Genomic DNA, 12,431 nt, shown 5'->3' on the forward strand with positions numbered 1-12,431 from the left:
ACTCATTTTTTTGCTCCCATGAGTGGGAAAGGGCATCGGCCTTACGATTCTGAGAACCCGGACAGAACTGGAGTTTAAAGTCGAACCTAGAGAAGAAAAGTGCCCATCTGGCCTGACGAGGGTTCAGACATTGTGCGCCTTTGAGATATAAAAGATTTTTGTGGTCGGTAAGTATGGTGATTGAATGAGAAGCTCCCTCCAACAGGTATCTCCACTCCTCCACAGCAAGCTTGATGGCTAGCAACTCCTGATCGCCAATGGCATAGTTGCGCTTAGCTGGGGAGAACTTCCGGGAGAAGAAACTGCAAGGATGTAGATGGCCATCTTTGGCCCTCTGGGATAACACCACTCCTACTCCAACGGAGGAGGCATCCACCTCTAAGATGAAAGGAGAGTCGGTGTCGGGCTGTTTCAGAACTGGTGCAGAGATGAACCATTGCTTCAGAAAGTGAAAGGCCTGCGTAGCTTCTTCGGACCACTTGGACGGATTAGCATCTTTCTTGGTTAATGCAGTGATAGGCGCCACAATGGTGGAAAAGTCTCGTATAAAACTTTCTATAATAATTGGCGAACCCTAAGAACCTCTGGACCCCTTTGAGGGTTAAGGGTATAGGCCAATTCTGCATTGCTTGGAGTTTCTCAGCATCCATCTCTAGTCCAGAACCGGACACAATGTAACCAAGAAACGGAATGGTTTTAACTTCAAACACACACTTCTCCAATTTGCAATAGAGGTGATTGACACGGAGACGGGAAAGAACGTCCTTTACCCAGAAACGATGATCTTCTAGATTATTAACAAAGATGAGGATATCATCTAGATAAACCACGACATGGCGGTATAAGATGTCCCTGAAGATCTCATTCACGAAGTGCTGGAAGACAAGCTGGAGCGTTGCTCAATCCGAAGGGCATGACGAGGTACTCATAATGTCCGTCACGGGTGTTAAAGGCGGTCTTCCTCTCGTCACCCTCACGGATCCGGATGAGATTGTAGGCACCCCTCAAGTCCAGCTTTGTGAAAATGGTTGCACCACAACTCTATCGAAGAGCTCTGTAATCAGGGGTAAAGGGTTTCGGTTCTTGACGGTAATGTCGTTCAGACCTCTGTAGTCGATGCACGGACGCAGACTACCGTCTTTCTTCTTAACGAAGAAGAAGCCTGCGCCAGCTGGAGAAGAAAATGGTCGGATGAAACCCTTCGCCAGGTTCTCTTTGATGTACTCTTCCATGGAGTGTGTCTCAGGCAGAGACAACGGATAAGTTCGGCCTTGCGGTGGAACCTTCCCTGGAATGAGGTCGATTGGGCAGTCCCATTCTCTATGAGGAGGAAGAATATCAGCATAGGCTTTACTGAACACGTCTGTGAAGTCTTGATATGGAGGAGGTGGAACATCAGATGACCTGGGGAAGGAAGAACAAACAGGAAGAACTTTGGCTAAACAAGTCTCAGCACAGGAGGGACCCCATACCAGTATTTGCGTAGTCGTCAAGTCAATCGATGGGTTGTGGAGACGGAGCCATGGAAGGCCTAAAACCACTGGATGTTTGGCTCTTGGAATCACTAGAAAAGAAATATACTCAGAATGAAGAACTCCCACTCTCAGACGAACTGGAAGAATCCTTAAGGAAATGACTGCATCAAAAATCTTGCTGCCATCCACGGCAGTCAAAGAGATGGACAAGGACAGTCTCTCGGTGGGTAGGGACCACCGTTTAACATAAGCTTTGGTTATGAAATTCCCAGCTGCTCCGGAATCTAGGAGGGCAATGACGTTCCTGTAACGTTGAGCAATTTGGAGCGACACTGGGAGGTTACAATCATGAGGAGATGGAGAGGAGATCATTACTCCTAGCCGGCCCTCTCCTTGGCGAGCTAGGATCTGGAGTTTCCCGGACGTTTGGGACAGGCATTAATAGTGTGCGACGGAGCTGCACAGTAGAGACATAGAGACTCGGAGAGGCGTCTTCGGCGCTCAGCGGGAGATAGACGGGAACGACCAATTTGCATAGGCTCATCCTTGGAGGGAGATGGTTGACGAGGAGGAGGAGCAGAAGATTTAGGAACGGATGATCTTCCTCACTCGGTTGCTCTCTCTCTGAACCGTAGATCAACCTTCATGCATAGTGAAATTAGCTCATCCAACTTAGAAGGCAAGTCTCTGGTAGCTAACTCATCTTTAATGCGTTCTGACAAGCCATGCCAGAATGCAGCATACAGGGCCTCATCGTTCCAGGCCAGTTCAGATGCCAGGATTTTGAACTGTATAAAGATACTGTCCCACAGTACGTGTTCCCTGGCGTAGACGGAGAATCTCAGATGAAGCAGAGGATACCCAGTCTGGCTCATCGAAGATGCGCCTGAATGATGCTACAAAGTCAGTATAGGAGGACAGCAGGGGATCAGATTTCTCCCATAACGGTGATGCCCAATCAAGGGCTGAGCCACTGAGAAGAGAAATAATATAAGCAACTTTGGTACGGTCACTGGGGAAGTTGCCAGGTTGAAGTTCAAAATGGATTTCGCATTGGTTGAGAAATCCCCTGCAGAACTTTGGAGATCCATCAAATTTTGCTGGCGTTGGAAGATGAAGACGTGGTATGGAAATGGGTAAGGTGGGTGGGGTTACAGCTGGAGTCACTGTGGTGGACGCACCAGACGTCCCAGGTCCACGGAGGGTCGTCTGAATCCCATCCAGCCGAGTAGAGAGATCCTGGAGACAGCGGATGATGTGACCTTGTGCAGCCTCCTGATGTTCGAGTCTGGCTGCCAGTTCTTGCATAGGTCTAGCCGCTTGATCCTGGTCTCCGGCTGGATTCATATGGTCAGTGCTTACTGTCACAACTGAGGGTTTAGGCTGACGGGAGGAAGCCTCAGTTGTAGGGGCTGATATAAAATTAAACTTGGGAGGTTTAATCAGACCCCTGGACATGTAAGTGCAGAATGATTACCCGAAGGTGTGACCATGACAACCAGGTTAAAATTCAAAATAAAAGTTTATTAACAGACTCCGTGTAATAACAAGCAGCATTCAAGGTTTAGCAATGACAGTGGCAAATAACACAGTTCCTGGAACACGTAACCATAGAAGGTATCACAGAGCACTGGTAGGTTAGAACAGATGTTAAAGTCCTTTGATGGAAAAACCTTACCAGGCCTGGTTGTAGTAGTGGAGACAGCCAAGGTACATGCCAGTAGTTGTAACAGGTGAATCAGGTAACTTGAGTAAGCTGCTGTATCACCTGGATGGAACCAGCCAGGTGGTAAGACATGGAGTGGATGCTGAATGGAATCAGCCAGGTGATGAAATACAGAGGGGATGATGTGAGATGCTAGGGAGCGTAGAAACAGAATAGCTGATAGATGATTACCGGTGGTAGTGGATACTGCTGGTAAGATAGGATCCGCTGGATCAGCACCGGTGTTTTGTAGAAGCTGGAATCAGTTGAAAGCTGGCTGCTGGAAGCAGATAGTAGATAGCTGGAAACTGGACAGCCACGGAGGACTGTAGAGTCAGGCTGCACCGCAGGATGGAAAGCAGGTGCGGGTCTCTTTGTGGATACTGGAGACAGGAACTGGAACCTGGAGAAACCAGCCACAGGAGAGAGAGACTGGAACAAGGTATGACTTTCAAAGCACTGACCCAGACACAGGATACTTATACCTGCTGCTATGCAGGCATTGGCTGGGCAATTATGCAGATTCCAGAGACGGTGGATTGGAGGAATTGGAGCATGTGATCAAATCCAACATGGCTGCGCCCATGCTGGAACCTGGAGGGAAAACTGGTTTGAAATTAAATGTGCAAACATATTGCTAATGGCGGCGCCAGCCGCGGAGGACAGGAGACGCCATATGACAGCCATATGCTGAGACACTTGGAGGGCAGCAGAGGCCGCGGCAGGCATGATACACTATTCTGAGAACCTGCAGCAATAACACAGGAACGGCGGCGGAGGACTGGAGACGCCATGTTGGATTCAAACATGGCACCGCTGTGGTAGTGTCTCAGAATGACAGGAGGGATGTGCAGAGTGCTGACACAGATGAGATACGGACTTGGAACGCTGGGCCAGTCTCAGAAGACACCTATACGGCAGGTAATGGCGTCCAGATAGCCGGATCGTGACAAGAGGTAGGTACAGCAGTGGCCTAACGTACTGCTATATACAGTATAATGGACCTGATGGACACTGTCAGCAGACTGCTAAACTAGTACTACTAGTATAAAAAAAAAGCCACCACAGGTATACAATGTAGATGGATGGATAGTATACTTTATGGATGACGAGTGACTATACAGAGGCAGGGACGTGCAGTCAGGGGAGGCAGTGCCTCACCTGTCATACTACAGATACAGAGTTTTCATTATAAAAATGATCTGGACAGTACAAGGTAAATATTTCAAATTTATAAGTACAATCTTTGTATTCTTCAAATAATTTTTATAGTCTAAACTCACACGTTGCAGTGCTCCAGGAAGACACCGAGGGTCGTGAGGCAGCATCCAGCTCTGCCTCTCCTGTGATAGTAAGATCTGCCTAGTGCAGGGGGGCGGGGCTCTGCCGCTGCCAATAATATCAAAGAGAAAAGGGACCACTAGAGGCAGCTACTACATCTGCCTCAATGATGATCAGGTGACCTGACCAGGAAGTTCAGAGCTTCAGACAGCTCACTTCCGACAGAGCACTCAGCACTGCCGCTGCCTTCATGCTCCGTCCTAATCCTCCAGTGCTCTGGCTAGGTAAGGCCCTGTAACATACATTTTCTGTGCCTCAGCTCTGTATACTCTATATTGTATACAGTGAGTATGATCTGCACTGTTATCACACAGCTGATCGATACTTCTCTGTGACATGAGCCTGCCTGCTGCCCTACACTGGTGCAGAGGTCAAAGCTCATCAGCACTGACAGCCCACCCCTGTGCACAGCATGCAGCAGTCTCTGTGTGATGCTGCTGGCTGGGACCTCTGCACAGGGGAACCCCAGGACTTTGGCTCTGCACTGCAGTGCAACATCCATGCTGCTCTCTAGGACTATTACTGTTGCACATTACTAATCTGCAGTTGTGTGTGACCCTCCCATAGACATATCATACCTGTTTTGATAAATTAAATGGATTACTGTACAAAAGTGTTGGACAAGGTGATAAATCAATGCCCTCGAGTAGCCACTTGCACATCAGGAGCTGCACTGACTGTAATCTGGTATGTACAGTACTGCATGTAGCATACTCTGCACATATCTACTGTATGTGATTAGTGGGAGTGACCAATCTGAATTACCTTGGTGGGACGTTTAGCTACAGTATGTGTCATACTTGCTGACTTTATGGCTGCTGTCTCTGGGAGAGAGCAGCCAGGTCAGCTCAGCATGAAGGCGGGCAGTGACGTGACGCACAGAGGGTGGCAGGCCAGAGGCGGAATGGGAGTGTGGTGGAGGTGGGACGGGGGCGTGGCTGCAGGATCGCGTCATGTAAGCCACCGCCATTCCCCCCCCCCCCCCCGCAGTGTAATGCCGTTCTTACCGGCATTATACAGCAGGGGGCGTGGCTATGATGACGCGATACAACAAGAATCGCTTCATCGCCTGTCCGGACCGCCCACTTTACTCGCTAAGTAGGCGGCCGGGCAGGGGGGGCCCCTGAAATCGGGGGACTTGCCTGTTCTTCCAATTTTCGGGAGCCTCACGGCCATTCCGGGAGAGTAGGCAAGTATGGTATGTGTCTGTTATATAGAATGCAGTTAGTGTGTGTATACTGTAGAACACTTTAAGATGTCTCCTCTACTTAGTCTTGTTTTGTAGTGTTGCCCTCTAAAACTGAAATAACATTACCTGCAATTTTTTTTATTATTTGTAGTTTTGTGTGTGATTTTATCACATAATTTTCAATATGTTTTTTTTCCTTTTTATCTACGTAGCATAACTGGAATAAAAAGTACTGTAACTTTACTTTGTATGCTCCCTCTTCGTCTCATATGCGCCCTACACACTGGGCGATGTTGCAGGGTGATATGAATGTTCTCGTTTAGTAAAGAACAAGAAATCATTCATATCGAGTGTGTATGCACCAAAGATGAACAATGTGCATCCCTGCAGTCGTTCATCTTTGGTTTCCAACGTTTTTCAATGCAAGTCAATTTGGACGACATCGATCATCGTCAAAATTGCTGCCATCGGCCAGTTTGTAGGGTGCATTATACTAGAATAGGTATCACACTGCTTGCTGGCTGAGATGACTAGCTGCTGCTGGACTGTACACTCACTGGGTGTTTCAGGAGTTATTAACATTGCTGTCTAATGGTCACTTCTCCAGATTCCAAAGTATGTATAGGTGCCTCTATACTCTTCTCTTACAAAGCCTGCATAAAGGTCACATCTAGCTTTGTCTGGTAGTTTAGGTAAGCTGCAGTTGTTTTATGTGAAACAGTTGTATGTGTGTTAAGCCCCGTACACATGGTGCAATTTGTCCTTACGATTTTGACTATATAGTCAAAATCATAAAAAAAGTTAGTGCATATTGCACCATGTGCATGCTCTTGCGATGTGCGCTCCTGGGGGATCGGCATCGTAATAAAAATAGACTGTGCAGGCAGGGTTGATATTGGCTAGATTGGAGGCTCATGCCTCTGGGCAGTTTCTTGCCAATATTGGGGGTCATTCCGAGTTGATCGCATGCTGTTGATTTTCACAGGGCAGCGATCAGGATACTACCGCGCATGCATATGCTCCGCAATGTGCAGGTGCGTCGTACAGGTACGAACAGCATTGTTGCTGTGCAATGCTTCTAGCGACGATTCCATTTGCACAACCGTTCACAAGGAGATTGACAGGAAGAGGGCATTTGTGGGTGTCAACTGACCGTCTTCTGGGAGTAGTAGGGAAAACGCAGGCGTGTACAAGTGTTTGCAGGACGGGTGTCTGACGTAAATTCTGGGACCGGACAGGCTGAAGTGATCGCAGCGGCTGAGTAAGTTCAGACCTACTCAGAAACTGCAAAAAACTTTTTCGTCCCGCTCAGCTGCACATGCGATTGCACACTTGCAAAGTGAAAATACACTCCCCCGTGGGCGGCGGCTATACGTTTGCACGGCTGCAAAAAGTAGCTAGTGAGCGATCAACTTGGAATGAGGGCCATTGTCCATAAACCGAAATCGTGTAGACACCATCAGACTGGTAACCTGATAAATACAGTAATGATTTATAACAAATTTCAGAGGCAGGTTAAGCCTTACATATTTATTGCTAGCCAGACTTTTAAGTTCTGTAAATTCTGTAAATCATTCTGAGGTTCTGACCATACAGCGGCACCAGCTTGTTAGTTAAGTGACTTAGGGGTTTATTTACTAAGCCTTGGATGGAGATAAAGTCAACGGAGATAAAATATCAGCCAATCAGCTCCTAACTGACATGTCACAGGCTGTGTTTGAAAAATGACAGTTAGGAGCTGATTGGCTGGTACTTTATCTTCATTGACTTTATCTCCATCTAAGGCTTAGTAAATACTGTAATGTTAGCAGTTTTGTTTGGAGCTTCTGTACAATGAAAAGCTAACAAAATGTAACCTGGGTGAAGTGCGCAATGTGTGCAACACCGCACAGTCCTCCCTGACAAACGCCTTTATTGGGCTCATATATGTGTAAACTGGCTCTGATGCAAGCCAGTGCCTCCCCAGCCATTTACCTCACTGCACGTCACTGCACAGAGGTAGGTACAGCAGTGGCCTACCGTACTGCTATATACAGTATAATGGACCTGGTGGACACTGTCAGCAGACTGCTAAACTACTAGTATAAAAAAGAAAGCCACAGGAATGTTTTTCAGGCAGACAAACGTATACTGGTGGTCACTGTCAGCAAAACTCTGCACTGTACTCCTGCTATAGCTGCTCCCCAGTCCCCACAATTAAGCAGTTTGAGCACTCAGCACATATCATATATCATGCAGCACACTGAGCACAGATGGTATGGAGCGTTTTTTTCAGGCAGAGAACGGATAAAAAACTGGTGGTCACTATCACCAAAACTCTGCACTGTACTCCTCCTAACAGCTGCTCCCCAATCCTTCCCACAATAGTAAAATAACTTACCAAGCAAAGCTATCAGATCAACTGTCTCGCGGAGAGGATGCCAGCCACGTCCTCTCCCTATCAATCTCAATGCACGTGTGAAAATGGCGGCGACGCGCGGCTGCTTATATATAATCCGAATCTCGCGAGAATCCGACAGCGGGATGATGACGTTCGGGCGCGCTCGGGTTAGCCGAGCCATACGGGAGAATCCGAGTATGGCTCGGACCCGTGCAAAAAAGGTAAAGTTCGGGGGGGTTCGGTTTCTCCGAAACCGAACCCGCTCATCACTAATTGTGTGTGTGTGTGTGTGTGTGTGTGTGTGTGTGTGTGTGTGTGTGTGTGTGTGTATATATATATATATATATATATATATATATATATATATATATATATATACACACACACACACACACACACACACACAAGAACAAACACACATACTTACATAACTACACATATACATACACGCAATTGTACAGTATGCATACTGTATACCTCACCAGGGGTAGGAAGCAGCAGTGTGAGGACGGAGGGAGCTCCTGTGGCTGAGCATACGCAGGCAGCAGCTTTCCCCCGGACATCCTGTAAGAAGAGAACAACTGTACATACAGTATCTCTCTGTTGCTGCAGCAGTTTAATGGTCGCATTCGCGATCGCAGCATTTAGGTGAGACAGACACAGCTGTGTCTCCATCTCAAAAATAGAAAATTCAGCTCATCAGGGGGGTTCCCAGGTACTAGGAAACCACCCTGCATGTGCCACTGATAGTGTACTGTATATGTATAATGTGCAGTGTTATTATACAGCAGGGACGCTGTCCTAGGTTATATACATGATACGCTAGGGACTATATACCAATAACATCTCTCTCTCTCTATATACACTGTATATGTATAATGTGCAGTGTTATTATACAGCAGGGACTCTGTCCTAGGTTATATACATGATACGCTAGGGACTATATACCAATAACATCTCTCTCTATATATACTGTATATGTATAATGTGCAGTGTTATTATACAGCAGAGACGCTGCCCTAGGTTATACACATGATACACTAGGGCCTATATACCAATAACACCTATCTCTATATATACTGTATATGTATAATGTGCAGTGTTATTATACAGCAGGGACACTGCCCTAGGTTATACACGATACGCTAGGGACTATATACCAATAACATCTATCTCTAGATATAATGTATATGTATAATGTGCAGTGTTTTTATACAGCAGGGACTCTGCCCTAGGTTATATACATGATACACTAGGGACTATATACCAATAACATCTATCTCTATATATACTGTATATGTATAATGTGCAGTGTTATTATACAGCAGGGATACTGTCCTAGGTTATACACATGATACGCTAGGGACTATATACCAATAACATCTATCTCTATATATACTGTATATGTATAATGTGCAGTGTTATTATACAGCAGGGATACTGTCCTAGGTTATACACATGATAGGATACAGATATAGCTTTCTCTCCCTATATACACCTATACTACAGCTGTAGCCACGCTCATCTATACCGTGATGCATTCCCACATGCGCACGCATCGCTGCATAGTGTGAACGCGCCGCTGTGATACCGATTGCAGCGGGTGTTAGCTCCATAGGGTAACATGGTGTGTGCATGCGTACGCAGTGGGCACACTTGTCACAACATCACTGCCGCGATACACAATGATGATCATGGCTACATCTGTATATATAATATACACAATATATATGCCAGTATATGATGCTACCTGTATAAATATAATGAGCACTGTGTATTACACAGCAGGGTCATCCCATCCCCCATCTGCCGCTCGCCCACCTTCCATCCAAGGACCTTATTCAGTAAGGATTAGAAAATTATCAAATCACAATCCGGCTTATTATGGAGCGGCTGCGGATGAGCAGTGTTTGCATTGCGCACGTGCGAGTAATAATAGCGACAGTAAATGCGTATACACCGTGATCGCATGCAGACGCTATTTGACTGACAGGAAGCCGGCGTTTCTAGGTGGAAACCTGCCATTTTCTGGGGGTGTGTAAGAAAACGCAGGCGTCCCAGGAGTTTTTAAAGGAGGGCCTCTGACATCAGCGATGACCACTTCCAGCCTCTTGTGTCACAAGAATTGTAGCCGACCTTACCTGGCGCAGATAGGAAAAATCTTCCATGTTCCGGTAATTGCGCATGGTTCTGCGATCAGCTGCATATTGCGATGCAGTCACAGTTTCTGCAATGGGCGTTATTTCTCCATTTCTGGGCGGCAACTATTTGATCGCAGAATCTGCTTTATATCAGAAATAGCAATCCTTACTGCATAAGGGGCCTAATTCAGACCTGACTGCAAAATCAAAATATCTCTCTAATGGGCAAAATCATAGTGCACTGCAGGTGGGGCATATGTAACATGTGCAGGGAGAGTTAAGGTGCGTACACACGGTGAGATTCGGACTTATCCGATTCTCACCGTGCGACGGGGGGCCGGGTCGGCACTTAGCCAGCATCGCAAGCACATAATGAGTGTGCTTGCGATGCTGGCTATGTGCGATTTCAATCCTGACTATCTCTTCTATAGAGATAGTCAGGATTGACCTGCCTGCACAGCCTATTTTTTCGTCCGATGCCGACCGTACGGGGCCGCGCATCGGCATCGGATCGGGATCGCAAGGTGACTGTCACCTTGCGATCTGCACTATCTTTTCTTCCGATTCTGACTATATAGTCAGAATCGGAAGAAAAGATCTTACCGTCTGTACACACCTTAAGATTTAGGTGGGGTGTGTTCAAATTGAAATCTTAATTGCAGTGTAAAAATAAAGCAGCCAGTATTTACCCTGCACAGAAACAGTATAACCCACCCAAATCTAAAGGGCCCTACACACTAAAAGATTATCTGTCCAATCTGTCTGATTGGAAAGAAAATCTGGCAATGTCTGGGAGAAAATGGCAATTGACTATTTGCTCTCAAACATTGGAAAACAGACAAAAATGGACTTTAAGACAAGTTGGTTAACTTTGTTTCATTAAACCAATTTATCTGAACTGTTTTTGTCCATTTTCTTGATTTTGGGAGCAAATTGTTGATTGTCATTTGCGCCCAGCCATTGCCAGATTTTCTTTCCAATCAGCCAGATTGGACAGATAATCTTTAAGTGTGTAGGGCCCTTAACTCTCTCTGCACATGTTACATCTCCCCCACCTGCAGTGCACATGGTTTTTCCCATTAGAGAAAGATTTTGCTTTTGCAATCAGGTCTGAATTAGGCCTTAGATCCCCACGTGTCACACATACCATATATGGTGCCCACAGACGTCTCTCATACACCAGGCACATCGCTCACCTCACTGCCGGTCACCGTCACCTCCTCTCCCGCAGCCTCCACTGAAATGTGTTGTGTCCAATGTCGCTAATTCTAAAATAAAAACAAGCAGCCGATGTGCGAAAAACAAGCCCAGCACCAGCGTCCTCTCTCCACACACACAGGAAACTTCTCCTCCCCCCTCCTTCCCCTAATCCATGTCCTCCACTCTGAGCTCACACAGAGCCTCTCTCTCACTTCCTGATTGTATTAACTCATTCAGCTCCTGAAGTGGTGACAGCCCCATAGTACAGCAGGATAATGCAATGTATAACAAGACTAGGCATTTTCTCTAAGACAGAGGTTCTCAAACTCGGTCCTCAGGACCCCACACAGTGCATGTTTTGCAGGTAACCCAGCAGGTGCACAGGTGTATTAATTACTCACTGACACATTTTAAAAGGCCCACAGGTGCAGCTAATTATTTAACTTGCGATTCTGTGAGGAGACCTGCAAAACATGCACCGTGTGGAGTCCTGAGGACCGAGTTTGAGAACCTGTGCTCTAAGACAGTACATATACACACATCATATATATTTTGTAACAGGGGTACTTGAAATAAGGACTCTCAGGCAGGTTTTCCAGTTACAACTAGTGATGTGCACCGGAAATTTTTCGGGTTTTGTGCTTTGGTTTTGGATTAGGTTCCGTGGCCGTGTTTTGGATTCGGACGCGTTTTGGCAAAACATCCCTGAAATTTTTTTGCCGGATTCGGGTGTGTTTTGAATTTGGGTGTTTTTTTACAAAAAAACCCTCAAAAACAGCTTAAATCATAGAATTTGGGGGTCATTTTGATCCCATAGTATTATTAACCTCAATAACCATAATTTCCACTCATTTTCAGTCTATTCTGAACACCTCACACTTCACAATATTATTTATGGTCCTAAAATTTGCACCAAGGTCGCTGGATGGCTAAGCTAAACGACCCAAGTGGCCGACACAAACACCTGGCCCATCTAGGAGTGGCACTGCAGTGTCAGGCA

General features: G+C 46.3%; 1 protein-coding gene across 2 annotated transcripts in view; it reads right to left on the reverse strand.

Moving 5' to 3' along the window:
- LOC134936070 (gastrula zinc finger protein XlCGF17.1-like) overlaps positions 1 to 12,431 on the reverse strand; it is a 392,476-nt gene that overhangs the window by 46,729 nt on the left and 333,316 nt on the right. Inside the window, exon 1 of one of the 2 annotated variants that reach the window (XM_063930979.1) lies at positions 11,428 to 11,626. The exons of the other annotated variant lie outside the window; for it this stretch is intronic. The gene's annotated coding sequence lies outside the window, so the exon portion shown is untranslated. Of the gene's footprint in view, positions 1 to 11,427; positions 11,627 to 12,431 lie in introns of those variants that run through there. 2 annotated transcript variants of the gene reach the window in all.

Source organism: Pseudophryne corroboree, chromosome 6, assembly GCF_028390025.1.
Source record: "Pseudophryne corroboree isolate aPseCor3 chromosome 6, aPseCor3.hap2, whole genome shotgun sequence".
NCBI lineage: Eukaryota > Metazoa > Chordata > Amphibia > Anura > Myobatrachidae > Pseudophryne > Pseudophryne corroboree.